We start from the raw sequence: 21,260 nt of genomic DNA, 5'->3' as shown, positions 1-21,260 counted from the left end.
AGGTGATGTGCATCATTAAGGACCCCCATCACCCAGGACATGCCCTCTTCTCATTGCTACCATCCTGAAAGAGGTACAGGAGCCTAATATAGGAACAGTTTCTTCCTCTCTGCCATCAGATTTCTGAATGGACATTGAACCCATGAACACTACCTCACTACTTTTTTATTTCTATTTTTGCACTACTTAACTATTTAATACCTATAAACTTATAGCAATTTGCAGTTTTTTATAATGTATTACATTGTTCTGCTGTCGCAAAGTTAACAAATTTCACGACATATGCCAGTGATATTAAACCTGATTTTAATTCTGATTTGGATTGTAGAATAAGCTTTTGTATCTCTTTCTTGTACGTATGTCATTCCGACTTGCTAACTAAGATCTATTTGTTCCATTATCATGTTCGCACTCCTCATGCATGTGGTTAGTTTAATTGCTCTAAAAATAGAAATACTGTGACGCAGTTAGATGGTGGCCGTTTATTACGATTACAATTCTCAAGGTAGGTTGCTAATAGAGGAGGTTACCCTTGGCTTTGACAATAGCACTGAAGGATGTTGGAAAAATTCATCTCTCATGATGCAAACCACGTTATAGTATAACCTTCTCTGTAACAGGAAGTAGAAAAGGCTACTAAAGCATATGTTAATTAGAACATTCGGTTTGTCAGCATGTCCTTAATGAAGAAATATGCATACAGGATTTAGATCAGTCTCAATCTTTATTTGCATTTTTTTTGTCATTAAATAACCCAGAGCCCATTACAGTACTAAAGCCAAAAGATCTAATAAGAAAAGGCCAGGAAGTAAAGATAAATCAGAAAGTTATGATTAAGTGGCTTTCATTTCTTAAATCTAATTAGTGCTAGTGGTTTGTCCTTGCTCAATACTTGCAACAAATCTTGAAAATTTATCTTCCTGCAGTGTGATTTTCTGGCTCTTCGAGTGAGATTGGCCGTTAGCACGGAATGTAATTGAAGATTACGCTGTTGGACCGTAGCCAAGTGCAACCAGATTATGAAAATTTTCATTTTATGCAGCATCTTCTTATCAGGCAGACAGTGTTAGATCTTCTCTTCTCTTCCTTCTCTCTAGCTTCTATACACCAACAATGGGACAGTGTGTGACATTTAATCAATGCCATGATATGGCTGCTAAGAGGTGAACCTAATATGGCCTACTCTAGCAACTCAGCCTTTTTTTTTGTAAGAAACATCTCGACTGAACTCAGGAACTTGTCAGAGTGGAGCTCAGTCTGCGTCTCTTCTGTGGAAATGGATGCTAATACTACTTGACTGATAAAGCATGGAGAAGGCCTTTCCGGCCCTTCAAGCCACACTGACCCAGCAACCTGGCAGGAAACATGTTTCCGATGTTGGGGGAGTCCAGAACCAGAGGCCACAATTTGAGAGTAAGGGGTAGGCCATTTAGAATGGAGTTGAGGAAAAACTTTTTTACCCAGAGAGTTGTGGATCTGTGGAATGCTCTGCCTCAGAAGGAAGTGGAGGCCAATTCTCTGGATGCTTTCAAGAGAGAGTTATATAGAGCTCTTAAAGATAGTGGAGTCAAGGGATATGGGGAGAAGGCAGGAACGGGGTACTGATTGTGGATGATCAGCCATGATCACAGTGAATGGCGGTGCTGGCTCGAAGGGCCGAATGGCCTACTCCTGCACCTATTGTCTATTGTCTCACAACCCCAATTGACTCTAACCTAATCATGGGACAATTTATTACCATGACCAACTAATCTACCCAGCTTGTCTTTGCACTGTGGGAGGAAACTGGAGCACCCCGAGAAAACGCATGTATTCTATGGGGAGGACGTACAGAGACTCCTTACAGAAAATGTCAAAATAGTTGCATTTATATTGCAGATGTTTCTTGAATATTATAAATGAGGCACTTAAATTTATTTTTGAAATGTAGCATGTTATAATGCAGTGTTCAAGGCACCACAAGGCTCCCACAAACAGCAAAATGTTAAAGCCCAGTATTTTTCAGAGCCTTTATTAAGGAATAAATGTTCTAGAGACCATCAGAAATAATTTCCCTACTCTTCATTGAAACAGTGCTATGAGATGTTTGACATCCAACTCCAACAGTGCAACACTCCCTACACACTGGACCCAGTTGTAAACCGGGATCTCCTAAAGATGACTGGCAAGGATGAATTAATAACTAAAACAAAGCTGATTTCACTGACACACACTAAATGCTGGAAGAACTCAGCAGGTCAGGCAGTCTCTTTGGAAAGTTCCCCCAGTATTTTGTGTGTGTTACTCTGGATTTCCAGTATCTGCAGAATCTCTTGTGATTATGGTCCACGGACAGATAGATTTAAACAAACATGTTAAGTTCTTGCCAGTTCAGAAGATTAAAAAGCAGATTGAGGAAACTCAGATTTATTTATTTATTTATATGTACTTACTTGTTTGTGTTTGTATAATTTTTATTTATATTAGTTTGTTAATTAATTTATTGTAATTTATTTAGAGATACAGCATGGAAGAAGCCCTTCCGACCCTTTGAGCCACTCTGTCCAGCTACGACTGACTTAACCCTAGCCTAACGACTAATTAACCTACCAACCATCACGTCTTTGGACTGAGGGAGGAAACTGCAGAATCTGGAGAAAACCCATGCATTCCATGGGGAGGACGTTCAGACTCTTTATAGATGATGCCGGAATTGAACTCCGCACTCTGATGCCATGAGTTCACTTGAGGCCCGACACACAGTGGCATGATGACCTTCTGATAGCTCCTGCTCTCAGAAGGTCTTTAGAAACTGTGGAAATTTATTTAAGTTTTAAGAAAAATATTTAAAAATTATTCAAATTAGTAAGATCATGTTTGATGTATCATCAATGGTTGATATATAGATGGGGGGTGTGGGGAGTAGCTATATAATGTATCCTGCCCCTCATCTACAACACAGTGCAAAAGTCTTTGGCACATAGGTTACATTAGACTTGTGCACAGTACGTGGAGCAAAGCGTGAGTTTGTAAGTCTGGGAATGTCGGGGGTGCAGTGCCACTGGAGTAGCAGAGAAGTGCCAGGGGTGGGGGAGTGGTGTGGGTGCAGCTGGTTTATTGATCATTTCAAAGTATCTCTCTGATACTTCCTGTTCTCCCCTCTTCCTTCCCCTTTTCGCAGCCAATATTTCCCTCTCCCTGCTCCCTTTCCGCTCTCAGTCAACAACATAGACCCATATCAGAATCAGGCTTATCATCATTTACTGTGCATATGTCATGAAATATATTTTCATTAGCAGTAGCAGCAGTACAGTGCAATATATAAAATTACTACAGCACTGTGTAAAAGTCTTCGGCACCCTAGCTATATATTTGTGCCTCAGACTTTTGCATAGTACCGTATGTAACATTAACTCCATCCCTAGACTAGACTAGATGGTGACAGGAAGATGGTCAGATGAGTGCCTGATCTTCAGTGCATTTCCTGCTTGATATGCCTGCGCCTGCATGGCATTTCATCAATAACACTACAATATGGCTACCAAGAGGTAAAGATGGGATGGGGGAGACGGGGGATGGAATTTGGGAATGCACTGAAAGGTAAACTGCAACTTATCCATATTTGTCTATAGAAGCACCAGCTAGCTTTGAGCACAATCTGACCTTTTATTACTCTCCTGTTACCATTAGACAATTAGAATATTTGAGGACAACTACAAATCGAAAGTATATCATGAATGATAAATGCCATTCCACCGAGACTAAAAACTTCTAACAGTGGTCAGAAGTCACCTCAATTTGAATAATCTCAATAAGTTATTTGTCCTTTCATAACCAGAAGTAATAGTTATCATAAACATGAGAAATTCTGCAGTTGCTGGAAATCCGAAGCAGCACACACAAAATGCTGAAGGAACTCAGTAAGTGAGGCAGCATCTATGGAAGTGAATAAACAGTCAACGTTTCGGGACGAGACACTTCTTCAGGACTGAGAAGGAAGGGGGAAGAAGCCAGAATAAAAAGATGGGGGAGGAGAAAGAGGTAATAGATGAAGCCACGTGGGTAGGAAAGATCAAGGGCTGGAGAAGAAGGAATCTGATAGGAGAAGAGAATGGACCATAGGAAAAAAGGAAGGAGATGGGAACCCAGGGGTTTGTATTTGTCATGACCACTTTTGACTGCACTGGACATGATTTTTGTTCAAATTTTGTTCTTTCTTGTATGATTAATATAATTTATATTTTGTAAATATTGTGTCTTTATTGCTATGTGCCCGTGATGTTGCAAATAATTTTTATCACAGCCATGCATACATGTATTTGCACATATGGCAATAAACTCTACTTTGACTTTCATGCAAATTGTTTACCATATGGGAAAGAGGAGCTAAGAAAGTTTGTTTATTTTGAATTCTTTGATGCACTTCAGAATGTAGTAATAGCACTTTAGAGATAGTTAAGATATCTGTGATAACTGTTGATAAAGAAAAATGACAGAATTAGTTCAAATGTGCATATATCAGTAAAGGGTTCCAAATCAAGTCCAACCAGGATACCAACACAAATTCTTCACCAATTTCCAAATAAGGTCTATACCCTTCCATGGCAAATTATTAACATCACAAAGCTCCAATCATGTTTTGTCATAATGTTAATCTAAGTAATGTTATATAAAGAGTAAAAGGGAAGTGAGAGTTGATATTGGACCATTCGAAAATGATGCTACTGAGGTACTATTGGGGGACAAAGAAGTGGAAGATTAGCTTAATGGGTACTTTGCATTTGTTTTCACTGTTGAAGACACCAGCAGTGTGCCAGAGGTCAGTGAGTGTCAGGGAACAGGAGTGAGTGCCATTGCTATTACAAAGGAAAAACTGCTAGACAAACTCAAAGGTCAAAAGGTGGATAAGTCACCTGCACCAGATAGATTACAACTCAAAGTCCTGACAGAGGTTGCTGAAGAGATAACAGATTAATTGGTCATGATGTTTCAAGAATTATTTGATTTTGGCATGGTCCCGGAGGACTAGAAGACTGCAAATGTCACTCCACTCTTTAAGAAGGGAGGAAGGCAAAAGAAAAGAAATGATAGACGAGTCAGCCTAATCTCAGTGGTTGGGAAAATGTTGGAGTCTATTATTAAAGATGAGGTTTTGGGATACTTGAAGACTAATGATAAAAAAGTCAAAGTCAGCATGGTTTCTGTCAAGGGAAATCTTGCCTGACAAATCTATTAGAGTTCTTCGAGGAAGTAACAAGCAGAGTGGACAAATGAAAGGCAGTGGAATTCATTTACATAGATCTTCAGAAGGCATTTGATAAGGTGCTGCTTAACAAGATAATATTCTATGGTGTTACAGGATGGTTAGTGGAATGGCTGACAGGACGGAGGCAGTGAATGGGAATAAAAGGGGCCTTTTCTGCCAGTGACTAGTGGTGTTCCTCATGGTTCGGTACTGGGATCGCTGCTTTTCACATTATTTGTCAGTGATTTGGATAATGGAATTGATGGCTTTGTGGCAAAGTTTGCGTACAATACGAAGATAGGTGAAGGGGTAGGTAGTGCTGAGGAAGCAATGCAATTGTAGCAGGACTTCGACAAATTGGAATAATGGGCAAAAAAAGTGGCAGATGGAATACAGTGTTGGGAAATGTATGATAATGCATTTTGGTTCAAGCAACAATACAGCGGACTATTATCTAAATGGGGAGAAGGTTCAAACATCAGAGCTACAAATGGACTTAGGGGTCCTCGAACAAGACTCCCAGAAGTTTAATTTACAGGTTGAGTCTGTGGTAAAGATGGCAAATGCAATGGTGGCATTTATTTCAAGGGGAATAGAATATAGAAGCAAGGAGATAACACTGAGCCTTTATAAAACACTGTCAGGCCACACTTGGAGTATTGTCAACAGTTTTGGGCCCCACATCTCAGAAAGGATGTGTTGTCATTGGAGAAAGTCCAGAGGAGGTTCATGAGGATGATTCCAGGAATTAAGGGATTAACATATGAGGGGCATTTGGCAGCTTTGGGCCTGTACTCACTGGAATTTAGAAGAATGTGGGGGATCTCATTGAAACTACCGAATATTAAAAGGACTAGATAGAGTGGATGTGGAGAGGATGTTTCCTGTGGTGGGGGTATCCAGAACTAGAGGGCACAGTCTCAAAACTGAGATGTGACCTTTTAGAACAGAGGTAAGGAGGAATTTTTTTAGCCAGAGGGTAGTGAATCTGCGGAATGCTCTGCCACAGACTGCAGTGGAGGCCAAGTCCATGGGTATATTTAAGGCGGAAGTTGATGGTTTCTTGATTGGTCAGGACATGGTGAGAAGGTGGGTGAATGGGATTGAATGGGATCCGGGATTAGCCATGATGGAATGGTGGAGCAGACTCGATGGGATGAATGGCCTAATTCTGCTCCAATGTCTTATGGTCTTGTGTTCTAAGTAGCTCATTCGATTCTATGGCAAGTTTAATGACTACATCACACGTAGCTCCTACCTGTAGCTCGTTTATAGCAGATGGAAAATAACCAGCTGAAGAGAAGAGGTAAGAGTGGGTAATTAAGGAAGAGGAAATGGGAGGGAAGAAAAAATTGCCTTTTTTTTTAAGAAGTTGATGTTCGTATATCAGGTTGGCGGCTACCTAGATAGAATATGAAGTGTTGCCCCTCCAACCTGAGAGTGGCCTCATCGTGACAAACTTTGCTGACCTGATGCAAACAACACATTCCACTCTATGTTTCAATGTACATGTGACAAATAAAACTAAACTTTAATCTTTTTAAGTCTCTTTAAGATCAAATAATTTGTTACTTTGAGTTAAATTTGCATCTTTTATTCAGTAACTGATCAATGACTGTGTGTTGTATTGAAGAATGATTACTTATTCTTCTTCAAGAGTGTTTGATGGCTCTGGGCCTGTACTAGCTGGAAATCAGAAGAATGAAGGGTAACCTCATTGAAACTTACCAAATGGTGAAAGGCCTCAATAGAATTAATGTGAAGAGGATGTTTCCTATGGTGGGAGAGTCTAAGATCAGAGGACACAGCCTCAGAATAGAGGGGTGTCCTTTTAGAACAGAGAAGAGGAGGAATTTCTTTAGCCAGAGAGTGGTGAATCTGTGGAATTCTTTGCCATAGACAGCTGCGGAGGCCAAGTCTTTATATATATATTTAAGGCAGAGGTTGATAGATTCTTGATTGGTCAGGGCATCAAAGGATACAGGGAGAAGGCCGGAGATTGGAGCTGAGAGGAAAATTGGATTAGCCATGATGAAATGGCAGAACAGACTCGATGGGCCAAATGACCTAATTATGCTCCTATATCTTGTGGTCTTACGGTCTTATTACTGGTCCAGCAGGATCTAAAAAGAGATCAGTTGATTGTCATTATGTCCATTCCTGCATTTTGTTTTAAAATTAATCAGGAACATTTTTTGGTTAGCTAAGCAGTTGACAAGTAAAGGAACCCAGCACCCTTTTTGGAATGAGATATTAAAGTGTCCATGCGAGTTTAGTTCTTTCTGCTAATAATAAACCCCAACTTCCTTTTCTACAAGAGCAGGTTACTATGAACATAGGTGTAAATCAGCAGTTACAAGTCTCAGAGATCCCAGATTATATACAAAAGTTTTGATGGTGTTTAACCTACTGAATTGCTTGTTTCACAGCATAAAGCATTAGTAGGCCAAGCAATGCATTCGCACAATGGCTTACGTCATTACCTGGAGGCAAGCAGTTAAAAAAAGAGATTTTTTCCACCAGACTCTTTTATATACCTTAATTACCTGACCAAAAAGTCTGTTCTAATTTTGGTTCTTTGCTGATACTATTTTAATTATTTCCCTCCCAGTTAATGTGGTTACCATTGGCAATATCAGTGCTGAATCCTCTCCTTTAATTGCCTTTTAGAAGGAGGAGGTGCAATGCCTGTGATATACATGCTCCCACAGTGCTATTAGGTGAGGTATCACAGGACCTAGACCAACGATGATGAAAGAATGGGACTCCATTTTCACAGCAAAATATCAGAACCTCCATATTAGCGACTCCCAATCTTTTAAATGCCATGGACAAGGGTCCATGGGCCTCAGGTTGGGCATGCCTGCTCCGGGTGGTAGCACTGCCATGTATTTGCAGCCTTCATCCATCTGCATGGTAAACATTTAAAGAAGATTCGTTTGAAGAAGTCTTTCTGAGTTATTGCAATGCAACCTGTAAGTGGTACACAGTGGAGAATTCTGAGTGTGCAAAACAGTCAGGCCATTTTATTGGAGCTACAGTCATCCAGGCAAAATAAAAGGATTCCAGCCTAACACTTTTTTCCTCAACTAATGATCACAGCATCGTTCACCCAGCAACTGGCCCTCACTCAATAATCCTCCATTTTTGATTTTCAGACCTCCTTCCATTTCTACTCTCTGTCAATGCCTGAACGTAGTTCACTTCCTTTGCACTCGGTGCTCCGGTGCTGTGCATGAAGGGAAGGCCGCGGCTGAGATAGCGTCCTGCAGCTTGAACCGCAGATGCTGTTGAAATGCTGCAGTAAGTGCCAAGGAGACTCTAAGCAACTGTTGATGGGACTGTCACAAATAACATTCCTAAACACTTCTAACTTCTTTTTGGCTTTACTTCACAACACAAAATGAAAATAACAATGTTGCCCTACCAAAAGTTCAAAGTACATATACTGTATGTCACCATATACAATCCTGAGATTCATTTTCATGTGGGCATATTCAGTAAATCCAAGAACCATAACAGAATCAATGAAAGACCACACCTAACAGGACGGACAAACAACCAATGTTCACTTCACCTCTGAGTCGGCAAGGGTGATATACTGCGTCCGGTGCTCCCGATGTGACCTTCTATATATTGGTGAGACCAGACGCAGATTGGGAGATCGTTTCGCTGAACATCTACGCTCTGTCCGCCAGAGAAAGCACATTTTAATACCACATCCCATTCCCATTCTGATATGTCTATCCATAGCCTCCTCTACTGTAAAGATGAAGCCACACTCAGGTTGGAGGAACAACACCTTATATTCCGTCTGGGTAGCCTCCAACCTGATGGCATGAACATTGACTTCTCTAACTTCCGCCTATGCCCCACCTCCCCCTCGTATCCCATCCATTATTTATATACATACACACATTCTTTCTCTCTCTCTCCTTTTTCTCCCTCTGTCCCCCTCACTATACCCCTTGCCCTTCCTCTGGGCTTTCTCCCCCGTCCCTTTTCCTTCTCCCTGGGCCTCCTGTCCCATGATCCTCTCATATCCCTTTTGCCAATCACCTGTCCAGCTCTTGGCTCCATCCCTCCCCCTCCTGTCTTCTCCTATCATTTTGGATCTCCCCCTTCCCCTCCAACTTTTAAATCTCTTACTAGCTCTTCTTTCAGTTAGTCCTGACGAAGGGTCTCGGCCCAAAACGTGGACTGTACCTCTTCCTAGAGATGCTGCCTGGCCTGCTGCGTTCACCAGCAACTTTTATGTGTGTTGCTGGAAGACAATAAGCTGTGCAGGTAAAAAAGAAAGAAAGAAATAATAATAATAAACAAATAGGCAAACTATCAAGAACATGAGATAAAGACTACTTGAAAGTGAGTCAATAGGATGTGGAAGTTCAGTGATGGGCAAGTGAAGTTATCCCCTTTGGTTCAGGAGCATGATGGCTGAGGGGTAATAACTATTCCTGAACCTGGTGGAGTGAATCCTGAGGCTTCTGTGCCACGTTCTTGACGGCGGCAGTGAAAAGAGAGCATGTTCTAGGTGACGGCGGTCCCTGACGACGGATGCTGCCTTCCTGTGACAGTGTCATCCCAATCAGTAAATAGTATACTCACATTTTATTTTCTTTCAAGCCGTGTGTAAAGGATTTGAATAGTTCAGCCTCAGGTTTCTCATAATGTTCATGTTTTTGTTAGAAGTGTAAGCAATTCCATGATGGACAAATCATATTTATCCAATAACAATAATAATGTTAATGCACCGATTATCATTGTTACCCCATATATTTAATTTCTCTTTTAAAATATTCAAACTAGCAAGTAATTCCTCAGTAGGTATTTAACGGTTTTGGTTGTCAGCCTTGTCCAACAATTTTTACTGTGGAGCTAACATTGTAGTGAATCAGATGGCATGGGAATCAATTTCTCTAACTTTTTCCCCCTACCCTTACCTCCTTCTTCCACTCCCCTCCCTGGCTCCTCTCTTACCTCTTCTCTACTCCTGACCTGCCTATCACTTCACCCTTGGGTTCCTCCTCCTTCCCTTTCCTCTGGTCCACGTTCCTGTCCTATCAGATTCCTTTATCTTTTCCACCTATCACCTCTCAGCTTCTTACGTCAACTCACCGCCCCCCCACCCAACCCCCGCTACCTGGCTTCACCTACCAGCTTCTCACTTAAACAACACTCCTTCCCCTCCTCCCCCACATTATTATTCTGGCTTCCTCCTTCCTTTCCAGTCCTGATGAAGGGTTTCTGCTGAAGCATCAACTGTTTATTCCCTTCCATCGATGTTGCCTGACCTGCTGAGTTCTTTTTGATGTGTTACTCTAAGTTTTCAGCATCTGAAGAATCTCTTGTGTATATAAAACTGCTGGTTATGGTTTTTGCTCAGTGTTTAACCTGGGCTAATAACCTATTCTGCTTGTTTTGCTTTGAACTTATTAGAAGTTAACAGAATCTAGGTGAAAGTCTGAGGTCTGTGGCAGAGAATAGTAGTACAGCTGAAAAGACCAACAACAGTATAAGATAAAAAAGCGGTGGTAAGGAGGGACCAGGCATGTTTCTAAAGATTGAGGAGAATACATAGAAGACAATGTGGATTTTAGACAGTATAGGAAGCTGAAAGAAAGAAGTGCCTTCAGAGACTATGTTACAAGGCGCAATGCAGCAGGCAGAAAAATGTTGACAGAGACTATAACCTACTGGGATTTCGATCATGAAAGTCTATCATGAAAATTGCTTGCCAAGAAACTTATAAAGGAATTAACAGTATAAGTCACTAAATATTATCATTCGTTTTTTTTTGTGCTTACCTCTTGTACTGCTTAATGCATTCAGACACATAACTAGATCTTAAAATAATAGTAACTAATGCCATGCTAGTGCTATCTCTCACAATGCTATCCTCTTGGGTTTTAACATTTTATTTAACAATAAAGGATGGAATAATGGTTCTGGGCCTGTACTTATTGGAGTTGGGAACAATGAGAGGGAATCTTTTTGAAACCTATCGCATATGAATATGGAGGTGATCTTTCCTATAGTGGATGAGTCTAGGACCAGAGGATATAGCCACAGTCACCTTCTGGTGGCTGTCCGCTGAGGGATATCTATTTAGTAGAGAGATAAGCATGCTGCTGTGCAGAAGGACTTTGGAGTGCATGGACATGAATCGCAGAAGGTTGGTTTGCAAGTGCAGCAGGCGATCAAGAAGCCAAGTGGAACATTGATTTTAAGAGCAGGGAGGTTATGCTGCAACTGTATAGGGTACCGGTGAGGCCACACCTGGAGTACTGTGTGCTGTTCTGGTCTCCTTATTTGAGGAAGGATATACTGGCTTTGGAGGTGGTGCAGAGGAGGTTCACCAGGTTGATTCCAGAGATGAGGGGGTTAGACTATGAGGAGAGATTGAATCACCTGGGACTGTACTCACTGGAATTCAGAAGAATGAGAGGAGATCTTATAGAAACATATAGAATTATGAAAGGGGTAGTTAAGATAGAGACAGGAAAGTTGTTTCCATTGATAGGTGAGACTGGAACTAGGGAACATAGCCACAAGATTTGAGGGAGTTGATTTAGGACAGAGATGAGGAGGAACTGCTTTTCCCAAAGAGTGGTGAATCTATAGAATTCTCTGTCCAATGAAGCAGTGGAGGCTACCTCAGTGAATATACATAAGACAAGGTTAGATAGATTTTGCATAGTAGGATAATAAGGGTTATGGGGAAAAGGCAGGTAGGTGGAGATGAGTCCACGGTCAGATCAGCCATGACCTTGGAGCAGGCTCGATGGGCCAGATGGTCTACTCCTGCTCCTATTTCTTATGTTCTAAGAAGGAATTTCTTTGGCGAGAGGGTGGTGAATCTGTGGAATTCATTGACAGGGACAGCTGCAGAGGCCAAGTCATTGAGTATATTTAAAGTGGCAGTTGATAGTTGTTGGTTAGGCAGGGTATCAAAGGTTAAGGTAGAAGGCAGGAGAATGGGTTGAGAGGGGTGGTAAATCAGCCATGATGGAATGGTGCAACAGACACAATGGGCTGAGTGGCCTCATTCTGCTTCTATGTCTTATGGTCTAATGTTCTGCCCAAATGAAACAGAAGATTCCCAGAACAGCACAACATCTGTAGGCCAAAATATCGCCTGTAAACATGGACGTTACACAAAATGATAATTAATCAGCATAAGGGGAAGAAAAAATTATAATATATACCAATTTCCTGTTCCTTAAATCTGGCCACTCTTTGAAAACACTGCAGTTTTCAAAACGTATGCTATTACATTGAGTTTGAAACTCAAAAGGAAAAAACCCATACCATTTAGAAAAAAATAAGTATAATAAAAGTTTTTTAATTAGGTCAGTTGTTTGCTCCATCTTAGCGAGGCATAAGCATTTCCCATTCCTACTATGTCAGGAAAATCAACCCATTTCCTCCCCACCTCTCCTCAAAAGCCAATAGCCTTTACAGCATCAGCTTAACAAGCAAATCACTGAAATTTGTGCACACTGGCCTGTTACTAAAAAGCGTTGAAGCTAGGGAGGAGTTGATGAGCAGTCTTCATAGCTCAAAGAATCATTTAGCCAGGACCAGTTCTTTAAAAGAAAGTTATTTGGAATTACAGTTAATGCCACTGAGACACCTGTATTAAACTAAGCCAGACCTGTGTACTTTGATACTGTATATACAGTGATAACCATTTGCAGACCTATGTCCTGCAATCCTGCATTCAGGAGCAATCAATACCTAAGAATCATTATTGTCATTATGTGCCATGTCGTATAATGTGGGTGATCATGGTCTTTCCATGACCATGACTGTTCTTGGCAAATTTTTCTTTAGAAGTAGTTTGCTATTGCCTTCTTATGGATAGTGTCTTTACAAGATGTGTGACCCCAGCCATTATTAATACTCTTTAGAGATTATCTGCCTGGCGTCAGTGGTCACATAACCAGAATTTGTGATATGCACCAGCTGCTGCTGATATGATCATCCACCATCTGCTCCCATTGCTTCACCTGATTCTGATCAAGGGCTAAGCAGGTGCTACACCTTGCCCAAAGGTGACTCGCAGGCTAGAGGAGGGAAGGAGCACCTACCTTACACCTCCCTTGGTAGAGATGTATCTTCACCCCTACCACCCAAGAATACTATTAGCTAAATGTTATACACATTGATGGACCTATATCCAGGTGATTCATGGTGACAAATCGCATCCAATAATCTCGTACTTCAATTCTAGAGTTTGATGCACACCTGGACCTAGACATGACAACATAAGAAGAAAGGTTAATTGGTGTCTATTTCACCAATCGACATGGCCCATTTATTCTAAACACCGTTTTCCTGGTATCTCCAGCTGTTTTGATTCCTTTAGTATCCAGTAATCTGTTGAACTCAGTTTTGCATGAAATTCCACAGGGTTAGAATATTCCAACGTTTCCTCAAAGTCTCAGTGAAGACACTTCTCATTTCAGTTCTAAATAGCTCACTCTTTATTTTGAGACAGTGATTAACTCCTCTGTGCATCCACCCTGTCACATCCTTGATGAATTTCAGTGGTCATTTTTCATTGTTGTAAAGTTTAACAAAAGATGGCCTATCCTACTGTAACCCCCTCACTGATCTCGTATGTAAACTTGGCTCTTTAGCTACCTCTAATGACAGCTACGTGACTCAGCAGTGAGAAGGCCACTTTTCATAAGCAATGTGCGCCCAGGGTTGGGACAATTTGGGGTTCAACCGAACAGGTGCATCGTGATGTTCTGATTAAAGAAACCTTGCTTTGGGTGAATGCTGTGTAGATACAACTCATACACGTTCGTCTGTCAGCAAGAAATAACAGATCATACACAGCAGAAAATTATGAACAAAGTATATTTACAAATTTCAGCTTTATCAAACAGTTATCAAGAGAAAGAAAAGAAAAAAATAGAAGGGCCCATATTGTCCATATTGTTGGGGCTCGTATTGTCCAAAAGCTGGGTATAACCGTTACTCATGGCGCTGGACCCATGGCCTGCATGAGAGCATCCACTACAGTCCAAACTTCACTTGATATCCATCTTGAACAAACAGGTGTTCTCTCGGGAGTACTGGCCCTTCCTCCTTGGAACTATTCATCTGCACAAAGCACTTCGTGCAACAGGGACTCTCCTTCCAATGGCATTCTGTGGCATCTTCCCCCCTGTCCTCTCCACAGCTCCCGCCAAAAAAGGAGAACCGAACCAGAGTACTGTCCACCACAAATCTCTCTCTATCCCACTCTCTCGAACTTTCTCCTGATTGGCTGATAGAATGTTCCTAAGTTGAGCAACGGGGCTTCCCAACTCTAGCCAAAACCAAAGCATTTTACCAGCAGGATACACTGCTTTTGCAGAAACTGCCAAAATGAAATTTCTACAGCATGGCAGTAGAAATCCTAACCAGGGAATTACTCTACTCCATTTCTCCTCGTATATCAGTTCTACCTTCCCAGGAATCATTCTGGTGAATATTAGTTGCATCCTCTCAGAAGCAAGTTTATCCTAAGTAAGGGGATTAGAATTGCACACTTTGTGGTCTTGCCTTGGCCATGTATACATAGAAAACATAGAAAACAGGTGCAGGAGTAGGCCATTCGGCCCTTCAAGCCTGCATCGCCATTTATTATGATCATGGCTGATCATCCAACTCAGAACCCCACCCCAGCCTTCCCTCCATACCCTCTGATCCCCCTAGCCACAAGGGCCATATCTAACTCGCTCTTAAATATAGCCAATGAACTGGCCTCAACTGTTTCCTGTGGCAGAGAATTCCACAGATTCACCACTCTCTGTGTGAAGAAGTTTTTCCTAATCTCAGTCCTAAAAGGCTTCGCCTTTATCCTCAAACTGTGACCCCTCATTCTGGACTTCCCCAACATCGGGAACAATCTTCCTGCATCTAGCCTGTCCAATCCCTTTAGGATTTTATACATTTCAATCAGATCCCCCCTCAATCTTCTAAATTCCAATGAGTACAAGCCTAGTTCATCCAGTCTTTCTTCATATGAAAGTCCTGCCATCCCAGGAATCAATCTGGTGAACCTTCTTTGTACTCCCTCTGTGGCAAGGATGCCTTTCCTCAGATTAGGGGATCAAAACTGCACACAATACTCCAGATGTGGTCTCACCAAGGCCTTGTACAACTGCAGTAGTACCTCCCTGCTCCTGTACTCGAATCCTCTTGCTATAAATGCCAGCATACCATTCGCCTTTTTCACCGCCTGCTGTACCTGCATGCCCACTTTCAATGACTGGTGTATAATGACACCCAGGTCTCGTTGCACCTCCCCTTTTCCTAATCAGGCACCATTCAGATAATAATCTGTTTTCCTATTTTTGCCACCAAAGTGGATAACTTCACATTTATCCACATTAAATTGCATCTGCCATGAATTTGCCCACTCACCCAACCTATCCAAGTCACCCTGCATCCTCTTAGCATCCTCCTCACAGCTAACACTGCCGCCCAGCTTCGTGTCATCCGCAAACTTGGAGATGCTGCATTTAATTCCCTCATCCAAGTCATTAATATAATTTAGATATTTTTACTCCTCTGTTGAAATCCTCACATATTGTAGACCAACATAATATTTGGCTTTCTAATTGCCTGCTATGTCTGAATGTTAGCTTGCAGTAGCTTATATACAAGGATATACTTATCCCTTCAAACATTAACTTTCCCCAAACTCTGAACATTTAAAAAAACTCAGCCTTTTAAATTTTCTACCAACGTCTATTAGCTCACATACTTCTGCACTGTGCTCATCTGCCTTGTTGTTGTCGTCCATGCATTTGCTTCTCTAGAGCATCTTTGCATTCTCATCTTTGCTCACATTCCTGCTTACCTGGACCAGGAGCATAGCACCAGATCCAATTTGATCACTGCTTCCAGGTCCTAGACGCTGTCTAGTCCATGTTGTCATAACCATTTCATCCTTGCTGTGGACCTTCATTGTCCTTGTATCCTTAGTCATAATTGGCATCATGTTGACAATTTTAGGTGGGTCCTGAGACCAAATCCTAACAACAGGAGGGTGCTGATGAACCATGCCAGGCATAGGTGAGCCTCAAAGTCCCAGGACTTCCATTAACGTAAAGGCATCCGTTAGTCTTGCGAGACCATGGATCTGCGCCTGGAAAGTCTTTACTCTCCAGGACGCAGGCCTAGGCAAGGTTGTATGGAAGACCAGCAGTTGCCCACGCTGCAAGTCTCCCCTCTGTACGACACCAATGTTGTCCGAGGGAAGGGCATTAGGACCCATACAGCTTGGCACCGGTGTCATCGCAGAGCAATGTGTGATTAAGTGCCTTGCTCAAGGACACAACACGTTCCCTCGGCTGGGGCTCGAACTCACAACCTTCAGATGGCTAGTCCAATGCCTTAACCACTTGGTCACGTGCCCACAAGGACTTCCATTAGGTTGCCCTAAAGTACCCAATCCTAGCATTGAGATGGTGCAAAGATTCTGTCCCAAAATTGGGTGGACTGTAAAGATGTATGCCCAGCTTCAGATGAACCCAAAAGAGGCAGTCAGTTCAGAATGATGGCAGAAGGCTCTTGCCTGATGCCATGTGGGTCTAAGGATCCAACTCTCGTTTTTGGGATCCCAAGGGCACCTACAGACAGGAGGGCAGTACAGTTTTTCTTTCCAGTCTCCATCACCTAATCAACAAGTCGGGTGTATGTCAGTGCAATAGGGTGGGGTGTAGCAACACTGGGTGTAGTCAGATAGAGCGAAGCCGAGTAGAAGCTGTGGAGTGGAGACTGCAGAGTTTGGTTGAAGTAGGGTTGGGTTTGGGCTCACTAAGATGTAATGGGATTGGGAATAGTGAGTAAAATAGAGAGATGTGGAATGAATGAAGAGACTGGCTTGAGATGGGGTTGGGTGTGGTGGGCTGGGTGGAGGGGTTTAGAGCAGGGGTTCCCAACCTGGGATCCATGGGCCCCTTGCTTAATGGCATTAGTCTACGGCATTAAAAAGGTTGGAAATCCTTGATTTAGATGGAGTGAGATGGGGTTGCATGCAATGCTACCAGGTCCAATCCAAAAGAACAGCATTAGAGGTATAAAAACAGTGAAGATGTAAAGGTTCAGCAATTTCTAGCAACTGCCCATTCCCTCCACACCACTCCCTCCACACCACTCCCTCCACACCACTCCCTCCACACCACTCCCTCCACACAACTCCCTCCACACGACTCCCTCCACAGGACTCCCTCCACACCACTCCCTCCGCACCACTCCCTCCGCACCACTCCCTCTGCACGACTCCCTCCACATGACTCCCTCCACACCACTCCCTCCGCACCACTCCCTCCGCACCACTCCCTCCACACCACTCCCTCCACACCACTCCCTCCACACGACTCCCTCCACACGACTCCCTCCACACCACTCCCTCCACACCACTCCCTCCACACCACTCCCTCCACACAACTCCCTCCACACGACTCCCTCCACAGGACTCCCTCCACACCACTCCCTCCGCACCACTCCCTCTGCACCACTCCCTCTGCACGACTCCCTCCACATGACTCCCTCCACACCACTCCCTCCGCACCACTCCCTCCACACCACTCCCTCCACACGACTCCCTCCGCACCACTCCCTCCACACCACTCCCTCCGCAACACTCCCTCCGCACGACTCCCTCCGCACCACTCCCTCTACACCACTCCCTCCGCACCACTCCCTCCGCACCACTCCCTCCACACCACTCCCTCCACACGACTCCCTCCGCACCACTCCCTCCGCACGACTCCCTCCGCACCACTCCCTCCGCACCACTCCCTCCGCACCACTCCCTCCACACCACTCCCTCCGCAACACTCCCTCCGCACCACTCCCTCCACACACCATCCTCTGCACAGTGAAATGAGGGAATGGGAACGGTTGACAAGGCGGAAGGTGAGTAAAACTCACACAGAGTAGGATTTCAGAGATTGGGAAAGCACATATGGTGAAGAATCAGATGCAACTCAAAACTGGAGCTGTAAGCTGTATTTTCATACTGTCACCCCATTATGAGAATATAGTCAAGAGGGTGGGTAGGTTCAGAACCACTGTGTAGCTTTAACTGTAAAAGGGAGGTAGAGAAATATCATCCTGAAGGAAAGTGTGTGAGCAATTTCTAAAGGAGAGGAAGAATGAAATACAGTATGGTAAACATGATTATGTAGCCAAAGTAAAATGATGGAAAAGAACAGACAGGAAGTTAATACCAACAACATAGGACATGAGTGTATGTATTTATAATCTACAGAAATATATAACATCAGGTATTTACATGAAATCTGGATGACATTGTGTATAGCCTGGCATTTTTTTAAAGCCTCCACTATTAAAGTGGCTACACTGCCACCCAGAGGAAAATGGTATTATTGATCACTTGTTCCAAAAGTGATGTTTAAAAGGTCTGGTAGCCCAATTTTATGGGGAAATGCTGCCATATCCATGCATAAACTTTGAGATGTTTTCCCCCAAAATAACGAACAATAACCTTTAACTGCACAAGCACAGAAATCCCAAAAATGTTATCCACTGTTCTCACTAATTTTGGTCTATGCAGTTCAGTGCCAGAGTTAGGAGCATAAAATTGAAGCAACACTCCAACACTGGTGCTGAGACATTCACTCAAACAGCCTGAGACATATGGAGTCTCCGTTCATTGTAACGGAGGAGTATAGGTGCAAGGGTTATATGAAGTCGCGGGAGCAGGTGGTGCATGGTCATATGAGCAGCTGGTGCATAAGAAAGTCCTAGTTATGAGACCACTGACACCAGACAAGAGTATTGACGATGGCTAAGGTCACCTGTCTTGTAGGGATATTGTCCAGAAGAAGGTAACGGCAAACCACTTCTGTAGAAAAATTTCCCAAGGACAGTCAGGGTCATGGAAAGACCAAGATCAACTGCATCACACCAGACAGCAAGTAATGATAATGATGAGATTGTAATTATACGTCACCAAATATTATCTGGTCAGAGTTGAATTAGATTATATGAGGTACATTGCAGCAAAACATGCCATTTGGCAGTGCCTATCGCCTACATGTCTTTTCATTTGATTCTAAATCCATTGCTCATGTATTTGTCCAGCCTAATTATACATGCATCTGAATTGCTTGTTTCAACCAGTCCTTGTGATTTCAAGTTCCATATTCTCACCACTCCTTGGCTACAGAAATGTCTTCAGAGTTCCATATGGGATTTTTGGGGTGTATCTGTTTTTCAAGATAGCTTCTATTTTTACTCCACAAATGAAGACTTTGTCTAAGTTTAAAAAAAACACAATGTTAAAGAAACATACATCAAAGTTGCTGGTGAACGCAGCAGGCCAGGCAGCATCTATAGGAAGAGGTGCAGTCGACGTTTCAGGCCGAGACCCTTTGTCAGGACTAACTGAAGGAAGAGTGAGTAAGGGATTTGAAAGCTGGAGGGGGAGGGGGAGATGCAAAATGATAGGAGAAGACAGGAGTGGGAGGGATGGAGCCGAGAGCTGGACAGGTGATAGGCAAAAGGGGATACGAGAGGATCATGGGACAGGAGGTCCGGGAAGAAAGACGGGGGGGGGGGGGGTTGACCCAGAGGATGGGCAAGAGGTATATTCAGAGGGACAGAGGGAGAAAAAGGAGAGTGAGAGAAAGAATGTGTGCATTAAAAAGAGTAACAGATGGGGTACGAGGGGGAGGTGGGGCCTAGCGGAAGTTAGAGAAGTCAATGTTCATGCCATCAGGTTGGAGGCTACCCAGACGGAATATAAGGTGTTGTTCCTCCAACCTGAGTGCGGCTTCATCTTTACAGTAGAGGAGGCCGTGGACAGACATGTCAGAATGGGAATGGGATGTGGAATTAAAATGTGTGGCCACTGGGAGATCCTGCTTTCTCTGGCGGACAGAGCGTAGATGTTCAGCAAAGCGGTCTCCCAGTCTGCGTCGGGTCTCACCAATATATAAAAGGCCACATCGGGAGCACCGGACGCAGTATATCACCCCAGTCGACTCACAGGTGAAGTGATGCCTCACCTGGAAGGACTGTTTGGGGCCCTGAATGGTGGTAAGGGAGGAAGTGTAAGGTTAGTGTAACATAAGTGTAACATAGACAATGTTAAAGATCTTATTTAGATCCTTTTTGTTTCAAGGGAAAAGAGTGTTATATTTTTTCTTCGAAGTTCGTAGTAATTTATTATCTAAGTTCATATTTTTATTATATGCTACCCTGGGATTTATTTTCTTGTGGGCATACTCAGTAAGTCCAATAAACACAGTGAAAAACCGCACCCAACAAGAAGGCAAACATCCAGTGTGCAAAAGACAACAAGCTGTGAAAATAGAAAAGAGAATAAAAAATGAACAAGTAATAAATATCGAGAACATGAGATGAGTTCTTCAAAGTGAGTCTATAGGTTCAGTGATGGAGTGAGTGAAGTTATCCCTACTGGTTCAAGAGCTAGATGGCTGAGGGGTAATAGCTGTTCCTGAACCTGAGTGGTGTGATCGTGAGGCTCCTGTACCACCTTCCTAATGGCGGCAGCGAAAAGAGCCTGGCCCGGCTGATGGGGTCATTGATGACTGATGCTGCTTTCCTGCTCCAGCACTTTGTGTGGATGTGCTCAAGGATGGCGAGGGCTTTACCCATGATGGACTGAGCCGCACCCACTACTTTTTGTAGGGTTTTACATTCAGGGGCATTGATGTTTCCATACCAGGCCACAATGCAACCAGTCAGGATGCTCTCAACCACATATCTGTCACAGTTAGTCAAAGTTTTAGTTGTCATGCCGAATCTTCACAAACCTCTAAGGAAGTAGAGGTACTGCCATGCTTTCTTTGTAATCGCGTTTACATGCTGTCCCTCTGAAATAATAACACTGAGGAATTTTAAGTTGCTGACCCTCTTCACCTCTGATCCTCTGTTGAGAACTGGCTCATGGACATCTGGTTCCCTCCTCCTGAAGTCAATAACTAGCTCTTTAATCTTGCTAACATTAAGTAAGTGGCTGTTATTGTTGTGGCAC

At 43.0% G+C, this 21,260-nt stretch overlaps 1 protein-coding gene across 2 annotated transcripts in view; it reads left to right on the top strand.

Moving 5' to 3' along the window:
• LOC134347737 (potassium voltage-gated channel subfamily H member 7-like) overlaps positions 1-21,260 on the top strand; it is a 579,490-nt gene that overhangs the window by 461,365 nt on the left and 96,865 nt on the right. The window lies entirely within an intron of this gene.

Source organism: Mobula hypostoma, chromosome 6, assembly GCF_963921235.1.
Source record: "Mobula hypostoma chromosome 6, sMobHyp1.1, whole genome shotgun sequence".
NCBI classification, from domain to species: Eukaryota; Metazoa; Chordata; class Chondrichthyes; order Myliobatiformes; family Myliobatidae; genus Mobula; species Mobula hypostoma.
The sequence above is the reverse complement of the archived record's forward strand: the minus strand, read 5'-3'. Positions and strand labels throughout refer to the sequence as shown.